The sequence below is a fragment of the Plectrocnemia conspersa genome, unplaced genomic scaffold, assembly GCF_051122295.1.
Source record: "Plectrocnemia conspersa isolate PC_06_02 unplaced genomic scaffold, ASM5112229v1 ptg000012l, whole genome shotgun sequence".
In the NCBI taxonomy this organism is placed as follows: Eukaryota; Metazoa; Arthropoda; class Insecta; order Trichoptera; family Polycentropodidae; genus Plectrocnemia; species Plectrocnemia conspersa.
This window is the reverse complement of record NW_028277176.1, coordinates 9,738,832-9,752,220: the sequence shown is the minus strand read 5'-3', so window position 1 is coordinate 9,752,220 and position 13,389 is coordinate 9,738,832. Positions and strand designations below refer to the sequence as shown.

The window sequence follows — 13,389 nt, the reverse complement described above, 5'->3', positions numbered from 1 at the left end:
CTCATATAATGCGGAATAGTCAACTAGTCACGGTCTCCGGCGTCACAGGTTGACGCTTTAGTGGACTTGGATGTCTATGACTCGTTTGTGTTTCTATGTGTGTGTTTAAGAAGACGGTTAATCACACACTGGTAACATGTCTCGAAAATATTTCCGGTGTGTAACGAGCCCCGGGGTAAATTTGTTTCGAATTAGACCCCCGAGAGATGATCCGACACGACTCTTATAGGAAAGTGTTAGGAATCTTATTGGAAATGTACATATGGTTTTATGGCAATACAACAACCTCTTGTGCGCATAAGTCACGCAATTTATATATTTGTTTTATAAAAATATTAAATAAAAGCGCTTTAGATCTATTGAAAATGTTTAAAATCAGAAATTTAAAAAAATGATTCAACATAAAATTTGATAATACAAATGTAAATAAAAACGTTAATTTCTAAAATTGAAAAACTCGAAAAATAAATATAATAAATATAATACATTATCAAATCTATATACGGTTTTATTTCAAAAGCTTTCCAGCAAAGGCTTGGGAAAACTACGGCGCATGTGCCGCATGCGGCCCGCCGCGAATTTGTGTATAGCCCGCGAGCTATAAATCGTATTTCTGGAAAAAATGACAGTTTCTGCATTAAAGAAAATTGAAAATATAATTTACAAAAAATATCCTGACTACAATTTAATTATCAAATTCTTAAATTTAATACGATCGATACTATTCGTTAGTTTTCCTTAAAATATTGAAAAATCGAGTACACAGTTTTTCTTAAACATAGTCAAATTCGACGGCTTAGCATAGGAAAAGTGTTTGGCGAATATGTGATCTAAAAAATGATATTATTATATTTTTAAAAATCAAAATTTTTATGGACTGGACCCCGAATTAACTGATAATAACTGGCTTTGTGATTTTTCATTTACTCTGGATGACACACTTAAAATTTATATGCCCATGATATGGTGAAAAGTTTGAACGGATTTCAAATCAAATTCGAGTTGTTTCTTAAACACCTATTAAATAAAACGGTAGACTACTTTCTAACAATGAAGTTACTGAAGATACCAGAATTTAATTTTCAAGAATATGGTGTAATTAACACCGCTTTGAGTGACAATGTTTCACGAAGATTTGGTGACTTGATTATTTTTGGATCAATCTACATATGTAAACAAAAATTTTCAATCATGAATCTCAATAAAAACTCATTACGATCAAGCATCGCCTATGAACATTTACAAGCAATTTAAAAAATCTCAACTACAAAATTAACACCGGAAATAAAAAAAATGATGAACGATGTTAAACAGTTTCATTCGTCTCATTAAATTTATTTTTCATAATAATAAATAATGTATATCTAAAATTATATTTCACTTGCGGCCTGCCATTCATTTTTAGTTACTAATGTGGCCTTTCATCAAAAAAGTTTGCCCAGGTCTGCCCTAGTGCGTTACAACGGGTCTAACATAATCAACAACTAGACACTAGACTGAAATTAAAGTCTGTGAATATAGTCAGCGACTTATGTATACTAAAAGCCGCTGACTATGGACCTTAAAGATCTGGGTTCGAATCTCATATGAAGCTTAGTGTTTCTAACGTGTCTGGAAGATGTAAATTAGTAATTATTATATAATTATATTTCCGGTCGATCATCACATATTAGATTTTTCTAATCTCACAGAAGAATATGGAAATGAAAAAATTAAATCGAGATAGGTCGTACATATTAGATATTGAAAATTATCGAATAATCAGTAACATATTTTTTATTTATTATTACAGCTTATAGCCACTATGCACGATCTAGTTTCATTTTATTTTAATTATTGATCACGATAATTATCTATAAAATTTGGAAAATCTAGGAAAACTTAATCAGTGATGATTGATCAACATTTTAATTCTAATTTTCCATATAGGATAAAAATTAAAAAATATATGAGATTCAAGCCGAAGTATATAAGTCAAAATGGAATTCGAACCCATGTCTTTCACTGTATTTTCATTGATCCATGGCTGCTATCGTATAAGTTAAGGAAATATGATAAAAATTAAAGAAATATATGTGATTTGAACTCAAGTCTTTTAGGTATTAGTAATTCACTGATGCCACTATTTATAAAAGTAAAACTGATTATTGCAATACGTTAACAAACTTAAGTTAACTTTTGGCTACTTTTAAGCATGCATTCTTTGATAATGGTAAAGGAAAGATACGTGGAATGCCTTAAGTTATTTATTAAGTTAGTTTTAAGACTGCAGATATTTTTTTATTACGAAAGTAATGTAGCAACTAAATCGTATAAGATTCCTAAAGTATGTTTGTTTCTAGTTAGATTTATATTAGTTTATTTTATTGCTATTATTAATTTATGTAACACATTGGTAATGCTATTTTCTTTTACAATTCAAATGTGTATGTTAAAAAAAATCGATTGTAACATATAGTGTAAGTTTCTTGTCCCTATAAAGTTGACAATTAATGAGCTAATTTAAAAGTATTTATTTATATTGCATTCAAAAAAATAAAAAAATATTAAGTTAACAAAATCATCCAATGAAATAAAATAATGTCGTAATTTAAAATAATAAAAAACACACAATTAAAATAGTTTTATGTGTTCATATTTGTATAAAATTAATTATAAATCGCTTTATGTAGCCGCTTAAAAATAAATAAATAAATAAAAAGCACAGCAAATCAACAATATGTTAACTAATTTTCAGTCGAAACATTTAAAAGCGTGAAATATAATGGGCTTTATCAGGGATCGCTAACAATTGTACCACGATTCACACAAATTATACACGGTCATTCGGCTCGGATGTGGGTCAAATATAATATTAAAAAAATAAAAACAATGAACGGTGACGTGTGTGACCCAGAAAATGCGGTTGGACACAGATAATGGCAAATTCCTGGCACATTGTTCTGGTAGATCCCGTTTACCTGCTTAGAATATGCGTATTTTGCATGGTGGGTAGTAAAATCTTACAAAGGACGAGTGGTATACTATGAATATGTAGAAAAAAAGGAAGAAGCGGGTCATCACCGCATCATTTCGGAAACAATAGAAGACCCCGAAAAATTCTTGAAATCGGTTTGGGATATAAGAAAAAGTTTGGGTGTTAACGTTACCAGGGACTCACAATAGTCAATAAATATATAAAAAATAATCGTAACCATACGAATAAAGATATAGTATGTTTAAATATTCTTTTTTACTCTTCAATATGTTATATGGTATAATTGCTTTAAAATAAACATTATGTATTTAAATTAAACGAATTATAATCTTAGAAGTTACACTAATATTATAAAATACCGATACTAAAAAATAATACATCTTTTTTTATATGTATGTTTTGATTAAATTTATTTAGTGTATAAACAATTAGTTATATTAGCTAAATTAATTATTAACACACATAGCTACGAATAATGCTTGAAGTTAGTCGCGAATAAATTGATACATATTTCATTAATCGTTTAAAAAATATTCTTAAGCATTGTATGAATCCGTTAATTGATATTAATTGTATGTAAGCAAATACGATTTCAGTAAATATATGTAGTATAAAATAAAAAAATAACTATAAATAATAAAATTATATTGTCTTACGCCTAATTTAGTGGTTTAATTCCATTATTATACCAATAGAGATAATAAATTTATGAATTAGGTTAATTTATAAATGAGAAATAAAATAAAACTTGGTATACAAGCCAAATTGCCAAAGCGTTTACATTATTGTAAAACATCTTATAAACCAGTGTCAGACTTGGCTTATTTATTGAAATATAAATACTGAAAGAATAGCAAACTCGCATTTATATATTTATGGTAATCCAATAAGTTAAAAGCAGAATAAACATACATTTTTATATTCACATACATGATAAAATCACATATGCATGTGTTAAATTTAGATTTTATATATCAACATGTATGATTTAATTCAAATTAGAAATATTTGATTATGTTACGAAAAAATCTTTGATTCCATTTTTTATTGGTATATATTGTATAATACATACATATGTATATAAATATCTAATCAAATTTTAAAATAGTATAAATAAAAATGTTCTCTCTACAAAAAAGGTTTAATTTATTTGACAATGTTTTAAAAATATAATATAAATAGATTCAGTTTGAAGAGCACAGTTTTATCTAATAAGCTACATAATAAAACTTATTTGCTCATTCATTTAATTATGAAGAGACTCTTCTGTAAGCCTTAGAATATGCATATGTACATTAAAATGTATGCATACGTTACATTTGAAATGGCACATATTTTTTGCATTTTGTAGAGATCGAACCAAAAATGCAGGTAAGTGAGGCGGCATCGTCTGTCAATCTTTGAGCATGCGAGGTACCTTCTACCGACGCAAAAAATTGAGATCCTTTTGAAAACGGCACATAGTCAATACAGACGGGAGCCGTTCGGATTCTGCATATATGCACATTTATCATCTCATTGTTATTTCAATAGATAAAAGCTCGCTGGAAAGAAAAGCTCGCTATTAAATTTAGGCGGGACCATGAATCGTTTGCGTCATGAAATTCTAAATTGTATTGCTACTTTAATTTATATTATGCTAATATGCTAGTTCTTTTTACTGTTACAATAGAAGGATTTTTATAAGGACTTGGATAAAAGCTCGCCAATAATTTTAGGCGGACACCACGAGTCGTTTGCGTCATGAAAGTCCGAATTGAGGGTCACGACCTATGTAAGATATTATAGCAAAGTGAATGAATCGTGGACGGGCTCTCCTTCTGAGATTTCGCGATATCCTGGATGAGTTGTTTCTTGTTGTGGTGCGCATGCGCATCGGGCACGTACTCGATTACCGGTAATTGTGGCGGTCGGCCTTGCTGGCGGCGAGGTGGCCGACTCAACCATCTGCAATCTTCGTGTATATGTATACTACACAACAACAAACACACATACAGACATGAGTTGAGTTGGGGGAGAGAATGGTTAATTGTTGAACTTGTCAGGCGGTTGAATGTTGTTTGTGACAGGAGCGAATAATCGATGATTATTGTTGGAAAAAACCAGTATCAAATTATTAAGTTCTATATGAAAAAATCTCATATTGCCTATTTAAACGTAGTTTGTGGACGATATGTATAAAAGAGTAAAAATATAGAAGACTAGGTTGCACAATAAATTAAGGAATGTTTTTAAAGTTTTCTGAAATTATTTTAGTTGATACAGATTAAAAAATAGTTTTAAATCATTTTATATTGTGAATGATTTATGAATATTTTTAAAATACCCCTGAATTTATTGAGCAAAAAATTTAGAAAATTTATTAATTATATTGCTATATAAATCTTGAAACTTCTTTCATTTTTGGCACCCAACGCGTGCAGATTCCGAAAGCCTAGTCTTTCGGTAAAAGTTTCATGAAAAAACAATTGTGTGATTTTTCATGAAAAAACACTTTTCGTAATGATAACCTTTAGAAGTCAAAAGACATGTATGTCATGACCCAAAATGGTTTTACCATTGCAGTCTAAAGGCATTTGTGTCATACCAAATAAACTTTATATTTCCTGAATCCGTTTTAAATGATTTGATGTTAAAATTTTCAGTATTTAATTTCATTATTTTCCCATACTTTTATCAATTACTTAATTAATTTTTGCTTGGAAATAATAAATTAGTAACGAGCGTTCCGGCTGCGACGGCGACGGCACGGTTTATTGCTTTTGACGTGGATTTTTGAATTCTGAGAAGGTATAATTGTTTTTTGCGCTCTCCTATTGGTCAAAATTTGGTTTATTTGTTTCTCATTTAATTTGTAATTATATTATAAAAGTCGTAGTATGAACACTAGACATCGGACGCTCGATTTATTGCCTTTAACGTGGATTTTAAACAGGTACTGAACTTGAACTTGGTCAGAAAAATACATGTCATTTAATATTATGCATCTTCATGAATTCGAAATATTATATTGCCATTTTGAACACTCGTGATTATTGACAGCTGTCTGGTTTACAGTGCTGCCAACATATGAAACTAGAATCGAGTCACCCTGCCAATTCTACTACTTGCTGATAATTCACCTTTTCGAAAATTATATTTAACTAGTATAAGTGGGTCTAGCACTAGCAATAAAAAATACGCAAGGGAGAAGTTGTAACATATAAAGGAACGAAGAATGAAATTATAGTATTTACAACGAAGGACAAAAAAATCGTCATGATGTGGACTAAGCGTGGTTTATCAAATAAGTACTATTTATATATAGTAAATTCTTATATGTTTAAAAACGTAATTTAAAAGCATATCTTCATATGAAAGATTGCTTCAAGAAATATCATACGATGGACAAATATAACTAAACATTAAGTATATAAATATATAGTAATTGTAATGTACATATATAAATATATTTAGTGTTTATTATATTAAAGTAATAAAAAAAACAATGCGATTAAAAATATATTGAGATCCACTCGTGTTGTGTAAATTACAATAGTAAACAATTAACCAAATACTATTTACAATGATAGAGCGAAACATTCTTTCTTTTACCATTGTTTTCTAGGGTGGTATTTTTTTAGGTAGTGGTCCCAACATTTGAAAAAGAAACATGATTTATCCGTAATAAATTATTTAGAAATAATACGTAAGAATCTTAATTTTTGGGATTAAATAAATCAGACCACAGTGGATTCAGTAAAAAAATTTTTTTTATTAACTGATGGTCTTCAATGAATGTTCCATTATGAATGTCACTTATTCTTATGTAAAATCTCAATTATTTAAGCAATAATTAATTTTTGGACAAAAAATAGATCACAAAAGGAAGGGTTATGAATTGATGTGGCTATTTATATAAGTATTTCTGTGGCAAAATCGTTTCTTTTATAACACATTTTTGATTTGTATATTAACACTTAACACATAATTTGCTCATATTAATTATGATTGATTTTCTTGTGTATCATTCATATCAATTCGATTCAATATTGTTTCCATAAAAATATAATTTATTATTCATTAGATCAAACTGAATTATTTTTAAAATTCAGAAATGCACTCATTGCAAAAATTTAGATAAAAACTAAGGTCATACGATTTGATTCATCATTTTTGCTAGTATAATATGTAACTGGATTAATTAATAGATAATAATAGTATTTAGTAAGATCATAATTAAAGGCGCTGATCCACACGCAACGTATTGTATATATAATTAAATATTTTATTATTAAATAATAACATTTATAAAATAAGCATTAGTGTAATCAAATATCATATATAATTAATTATATTTATATTATCAATAATTAATAGTTTTAGGTGCTATATTAGAACCTGAAACTAATTTAAGAAAAGAATAGCGCATTTAAAAGTAGTCCAGAAGTGCAATTATAATTATTAACGTTCTAATTTATTTTTATTTGAGATTAAAATGGTAAATATGTTTTATTTCAAGTTTATTACTGTCTTGAAGGTTAAAATGATTTAAAACATTTTATATTGAGATCCGATATTGGATCTTCCCATGCGAAATTGTTTCGAGATTGCCGAGCTGTTGTGACCCGACGCGAGAAATTTAGATGCATTTACATACGAGCGGTATGCGTGCAGCATCCCGGCCATATTGTTCTTATTTTTGTATAATCAAACGCACAGGGCTATGCCAAAAATATTTAATACATTTTTAACCATGTATTACAGTTTCGTTGTTAATTTACGAAACGACCTCGTTACTTTGCTCAAATTTATATAATTTGCATCGCGGAATCGCATAAACGTCATAATATTTCATCGTCCGAGCAGCACCGAATTAATTCAGCAATTATTATAATCATCGGCGAAACGGATTTACATATTTTATGCCAAAATATGCATAAAAGTCTTATGTAACATGTCATTGCTAAACGTACATCTTAGTCTTATAAAAATTCTAATGTAATTTTATTTATTCATGCAAGCGTAATCTTTACGCTAACGAAGCGATATTTACTATCATACTTCACAATAATGAAGAAATTTATATTAATCGTATCATAAATAATCAGATTATTGGGGAGTGAATTGTTAAAAGCGTTCATCACACAAAACATCAACAAAACCGATAGCAATTTATATTTATGAGCCATGAAGCGTGTTTGTTCAAAACATGCATTGATTTAATTATAATATATGATTTTTTCCCTAGTGCTTTCGTGTATTTTACGGAAGTGTTATATTAGTGTATATTTAGACTTGTGCATAAGGGAAACGATACTAATTAGTATGAGCCCCTAAATTAATGTTAACCGAAAAATATGTTCAAGGGGCATCTTCAATAATTAATTATTTTAATACTTTAAAAAAAATAATATTAAATAGTTAGGTAATATATATATATAGATAATAAACACAATTTTAAAGAGCACAGTAATTATATTATAAATCAAATTAGAGAGAGACTAAGAAATGTGTTGAATAATTATTTATAATTCAGTTTAGCAACAATTTTCCATAGGTTGCAAGTGTTGCAAAATTTAAATGTAATATTCGAGATGGATGATAGAATAATTAAATTGGATAAGTGTATGAAAGTGAAATTTATATAAATTAAATATTTTGTAAATTTTCTTTTAAAGGATTCAAAAAAATTTCTGTAGATAAAATATTGATATGAATATATAGTTTTAGGTAAAAAATCTAATTTATACGACAATATAATATATGATTATTTGAGCAATTATGTTAGGTATAAATTCATATCAATCGAATCGTTCACGTGTACGTACATCTCTTTTTCATGAATACCATTACGTCAAAGCTGTTACGCATATTGCGCAACGCACGTGTCATATCAAAAAAATACAAAAAACCTTCTTCGTACGTATATATTTTTTCTTCCATTTCGAGAAGGCGTATCGTGAAAATTGGATCACGATTCGTCATGCTCGAATCATAACAAGCCCGGCCGGACAATTATAATAATTATTATTGAAATTAATTAATACGAGCCGAGTGGGTATACCAGCTTAGGTATACCGATAATGGCGAGCGAGTGTGTATGTATAATAATAAAATGATCTACCGCGTTTTTACGGTCAGTTGATCTAGTATGGTAATTAATATATGTGGAAGGCCAGTTTGATGCCCCTCGAGGTTGAGGCTCATGAGCGAGGGGCGTATGCAGATTCTGTTTCGGATAGCGCCCTACCGCTTTCAGTTCATGACCAGCGCTAAATTGGTTTTACAACCAACCGAATGGAAGCGGCCAGAATTTCTCGAGCTGGTCCTCCGCATTTGGCTCTTCGAAGAACTGTCGTCGTAGAACAAATAGATCGTAGAAGAATCGCCGATCGATATGAGAATAACAATGGAGTGAATGGCCTCTATCGATCGACCATCGAGAAGAGTGATTTACATTCTTTATTCAGATTATATTGCAATTGAGACTCGTAATCCAATTTGAATGAGAATTCGCTGAGTAGGTTTTTTATGATTTATAAAATGACAGAAACATTTTATTTATTTATTATTAGTATTAAATAATAAAATATTGTAATAATAAGAATAATTTTTTAGGGTAATGAAAGCAAAAAAATTATTAAATTTATAAATATTTGTAAAATCAATTAAGACGCATGTAGTATTTTTTTAAATACTTTTACCGGCAATTAGATGTGCCAGAGGAGCCTGCAGGATTGACTGATTCACTTTTGCTCACACATTTGTGAACAAAGCAGATCTCTCAAATTTTTTTGTCAATAGCTCTCATATTTTAAATCTGTGCATTAACAATCAATCTATATAAATAAGGATTGTTTACATTAATGAACATACAAATAAAGCACAGAAATAAAATGAGCTCCGAAAACAATATTCAAATTGCTTTGATAGCAAAAGGTATAGATTTTGCTGCTCTTATATAATATAAGTTTTTAAAAGCCTGAAGAAGAAAAATAATTATTACATTAAATCATATTCTTCATATAAATTTGTGTATAATTTATTTTTACTTTTCTTATTTAAGTCAAGGGTAATATTGATCTAAGCAAATGCATTTTGGGGTAAAAGTGGAAAAAAGTTCCCTAAACCATATACTAGATAATATATTATTCAGTTACAATTGAGTAATTCGTAGTAATACGATACTCTTTTCATACCAGTGGCGTAACTAGGGTATGTGCCACCTAGGGCGATCCTTAAAATTGCCGCCCCCCCCATACATTTTTTGCAGGGTCATAAAATCAGCATTTCTTAAAATAATAAATTGGTTATTATTAAGCTCTTGTTATTCGTGGATTTATATATGTTTTAGTGCATTCAGGGTTAAGAACCACACTTGACGATCCCATCGCGAATATGCCGCCCCCAAGCAAGTGCCGCCCGGGGCGTCCCGCCCCCTCCGCCCCCCATAGCTACGCCACTGTGTCATAATAAAAGGGTATCTTTTTAATTTAAGAGATAATGGCTACATTTAAATGCACCACATAATGTATTATTTGCGTAATTTAATTTGTAATAGTGAAAAGGTAATCTATACCTAATTTTAAAATCACAGTCAGTGGAAACTTTGTTTTTGTAATTTTTCATGCATTTATCTTATGTTTTTATTATTATTAGTCTCATTTTATCTTTGATTTTTTCAAGGAAAAAAATCAATTAACAACTTTTAACGTATAACGTTTATATAAATGTTAACTAAACTAAACGTTTATATAAAAAACAACATTATTTTCGTCACTATTCAAAAATGAATTTACATGATTTTTAGAATCAATGTCTCCAGGACTATTTTTTTACAAAAATAAACTCTGGGGTATAGTGAAAGTATTTTATTGTTTTAGAAAACCTTTTTTATTTATCATTGTGTAATTGTACAAATACGTGAAATACTACACTAAAATCAGAGCCACGTAAATATTTTTAAATGGGTCGTCACCCTATTGTGTAAATTTATTGTTATGGATTGTCAACCAATGGTACTTCAGAGTACCTAAAAAAATTTAAATGTAATTTAGAGAAATGCAAGTATTTGTTCGGATTTCTTTGTGTTTGGTATTAGTTAATTAATATTTATGCTCTATGCGTGTGCTATTGATATATAATTTAACTAAAGTGTCTTGCTATTTATTTAATTACGTAAATATACAATCAGTTATATTTATTTAAGTAGAGAAAAATTTGCCAAAAATATGCTAAAAATATTATTGTAAGCAATCTAAGAACCATTTTTTTCTAATATTTTAAGAACTCCTTACAAATATTATTGCTTATAAAATCTATAACCATTGCCAGTTTCTTGAAAAACAATAAGGGTGTGACAAATTATATTTATTGCATTCAAAGCTTTTTTAAAAAGCAGGACACAGCAATAAAAATACATCTGCATTGATCGGGAAAAAGAATCGGTATCATCAAATAAGCACCTTAGAAAGACTTGTATGTAGTGATTATCGGTAATATAATGAAATAGCTTAAAATTGTATGACGGGATCAATCAAATGCTTTTGTTGAAAAGTATACATTGACTGTGATTTCTGTACATATTATTATAGTAAGGTAGGAAAGTTGCGAGTGTAATAATACATATATATTATTTTGTTAATAGATATTTAGATACAGACTTTTTAAATATAAAATACAATATATATTATGACCGAATTTTATTTTTTTATTAGTAGTAAACATAGAAACCTGTATGCACTTTTCATTAATCTTTTAACGGGCTTAATACTATTTTATAAGATTAGTAAGATTGTAAAAATAAAATAAGAGGTTTTTTATTTATTGATATTTGTTTAAATACAAATTTTATTTCAACAATATGTATCATAATTATTTTAAGCTAAGATAATAAAATATATATCACTTATGCACGGTAAATAATCTAGTTGATTTAAAAATAATGATTATGCTTTTTTTTCCTTCAACTAAATACCGAAAATCTTCTTTATAAGATAACTATAACAAATTGTAGATTAAACTAATTAAGGAAATAGCATATACTGAGACACAAAATATGCTTAATAAAGAATTGTAAATAATGCGTTAAAATATAACTTAAATGAAAATTATTTTCCAAAATTATATTTTCATACAAATTAAATTAATTAAAGCAAATAAAATATATGGTTTTAATACTGCGTTTAAATAATTATTAGTCGATATCTGACACGTTTTAGTAACTAATCATGACCAATTAACTTTATATGAGTTATTGATCATTTTATATATATATAGTAATTCATGAATGGCATTTCCGTATCGATATTCTCAATCACGTTGTGAGATTATAACTCTCACGATCGATACGTCACAACAAAACTAAAGTAAATTATCATCGACGTGGAAATTTTCTACCTTCAATTAGCGCTTATCTTCTATTTGCTTTTACTCAAGTTTAGAAAATAAATACTAGTAATATATGCGTATATGTACAATTACGCATTAAGCATATTAACGCACACCCTTTTCCATTTAAAAGTAAAAAATGAAATAAAATAATAACCGATAATGCGACCTACTAACCTTTAAGGCGTCATTATGCGAGGCGAAATTTGCTTCGCATACGAACAACTTGTTAATTTTCAACCCCAATGAACGAAATTGAACAATAAGCCGCTAAAGGTTAAACATCTCGTACGCAGGTGTAATGATGAATGCGTTTAACTTTCTCGTTATTATTAACGGCGGCAACAGGTTGGCGTGACCCTTTACATTGCGAGCGTCGAACAATGTCTAAATATGTCTAAATAAGTAAAAAACATTATGAATAATTTAGACTCATCACCGAAATCAGGATACACCTGTTTTAAATTTCACTTTGTGCTTAATTATGTTTTTTGTGAGTGAGGCAGGTGCTTTTTACGATTTGGGCTTAGATACTATTTTTTATGTGGCAAATTCAATTATCATGTTGTGAAATTAGGTTATGTTATTTATAATATTTTCGAAGAACATGGACGATAATCGTTCTCGAGAGTAAGTGAGGGTGGAGATATTTTAAAAATATTCCATAGGGGAAGCTACCCCTCGTTTACAGCGATTTGTTTGGAATAAGAGAAAGCCAAAAATGAACATTGAATAATAGCCGTAATAAAGTGAAAAAGCCTTGAGAAAAGTCATTTTTTACATTTACAATTCATCGCTTCGAAGGGGAACAATACTTTATTTTCTATTCAATCTTTTATGTATTTTTACTAGTATGTTTTGTAGAAATGCATTGGATTTGTCAAAAGAGTGACTTTATTCAATTTTCAAAAATAATGTTTCAATTATTTATTTTGATTTTCTGTCTGCAATCGCGCAAAAACTACGCGTAAAAATCATTAAAAATAAAAAAAGTTACTAATATTTACTTTAAATAAATTTTTAAGGTAATTTGAAATTAG

The 13,389-nt window shown here is 28.7% G+C and overlaps 1 protein-coding gene across 2 annotated transcripts in view; it reads right to left on the bottom strand.

Annotated features, from left to right (window-relative positions):
* The window catches only part of LOC148228151 (uncharacterized), a 130,557-nt gene that overhangs the window by 106,584 nt on the left and 10,584 nt on the right, over nucleotides 1-13,389 (bottom strand). The gene's annotated exons all lie outside the window — the stretch shown is intronic.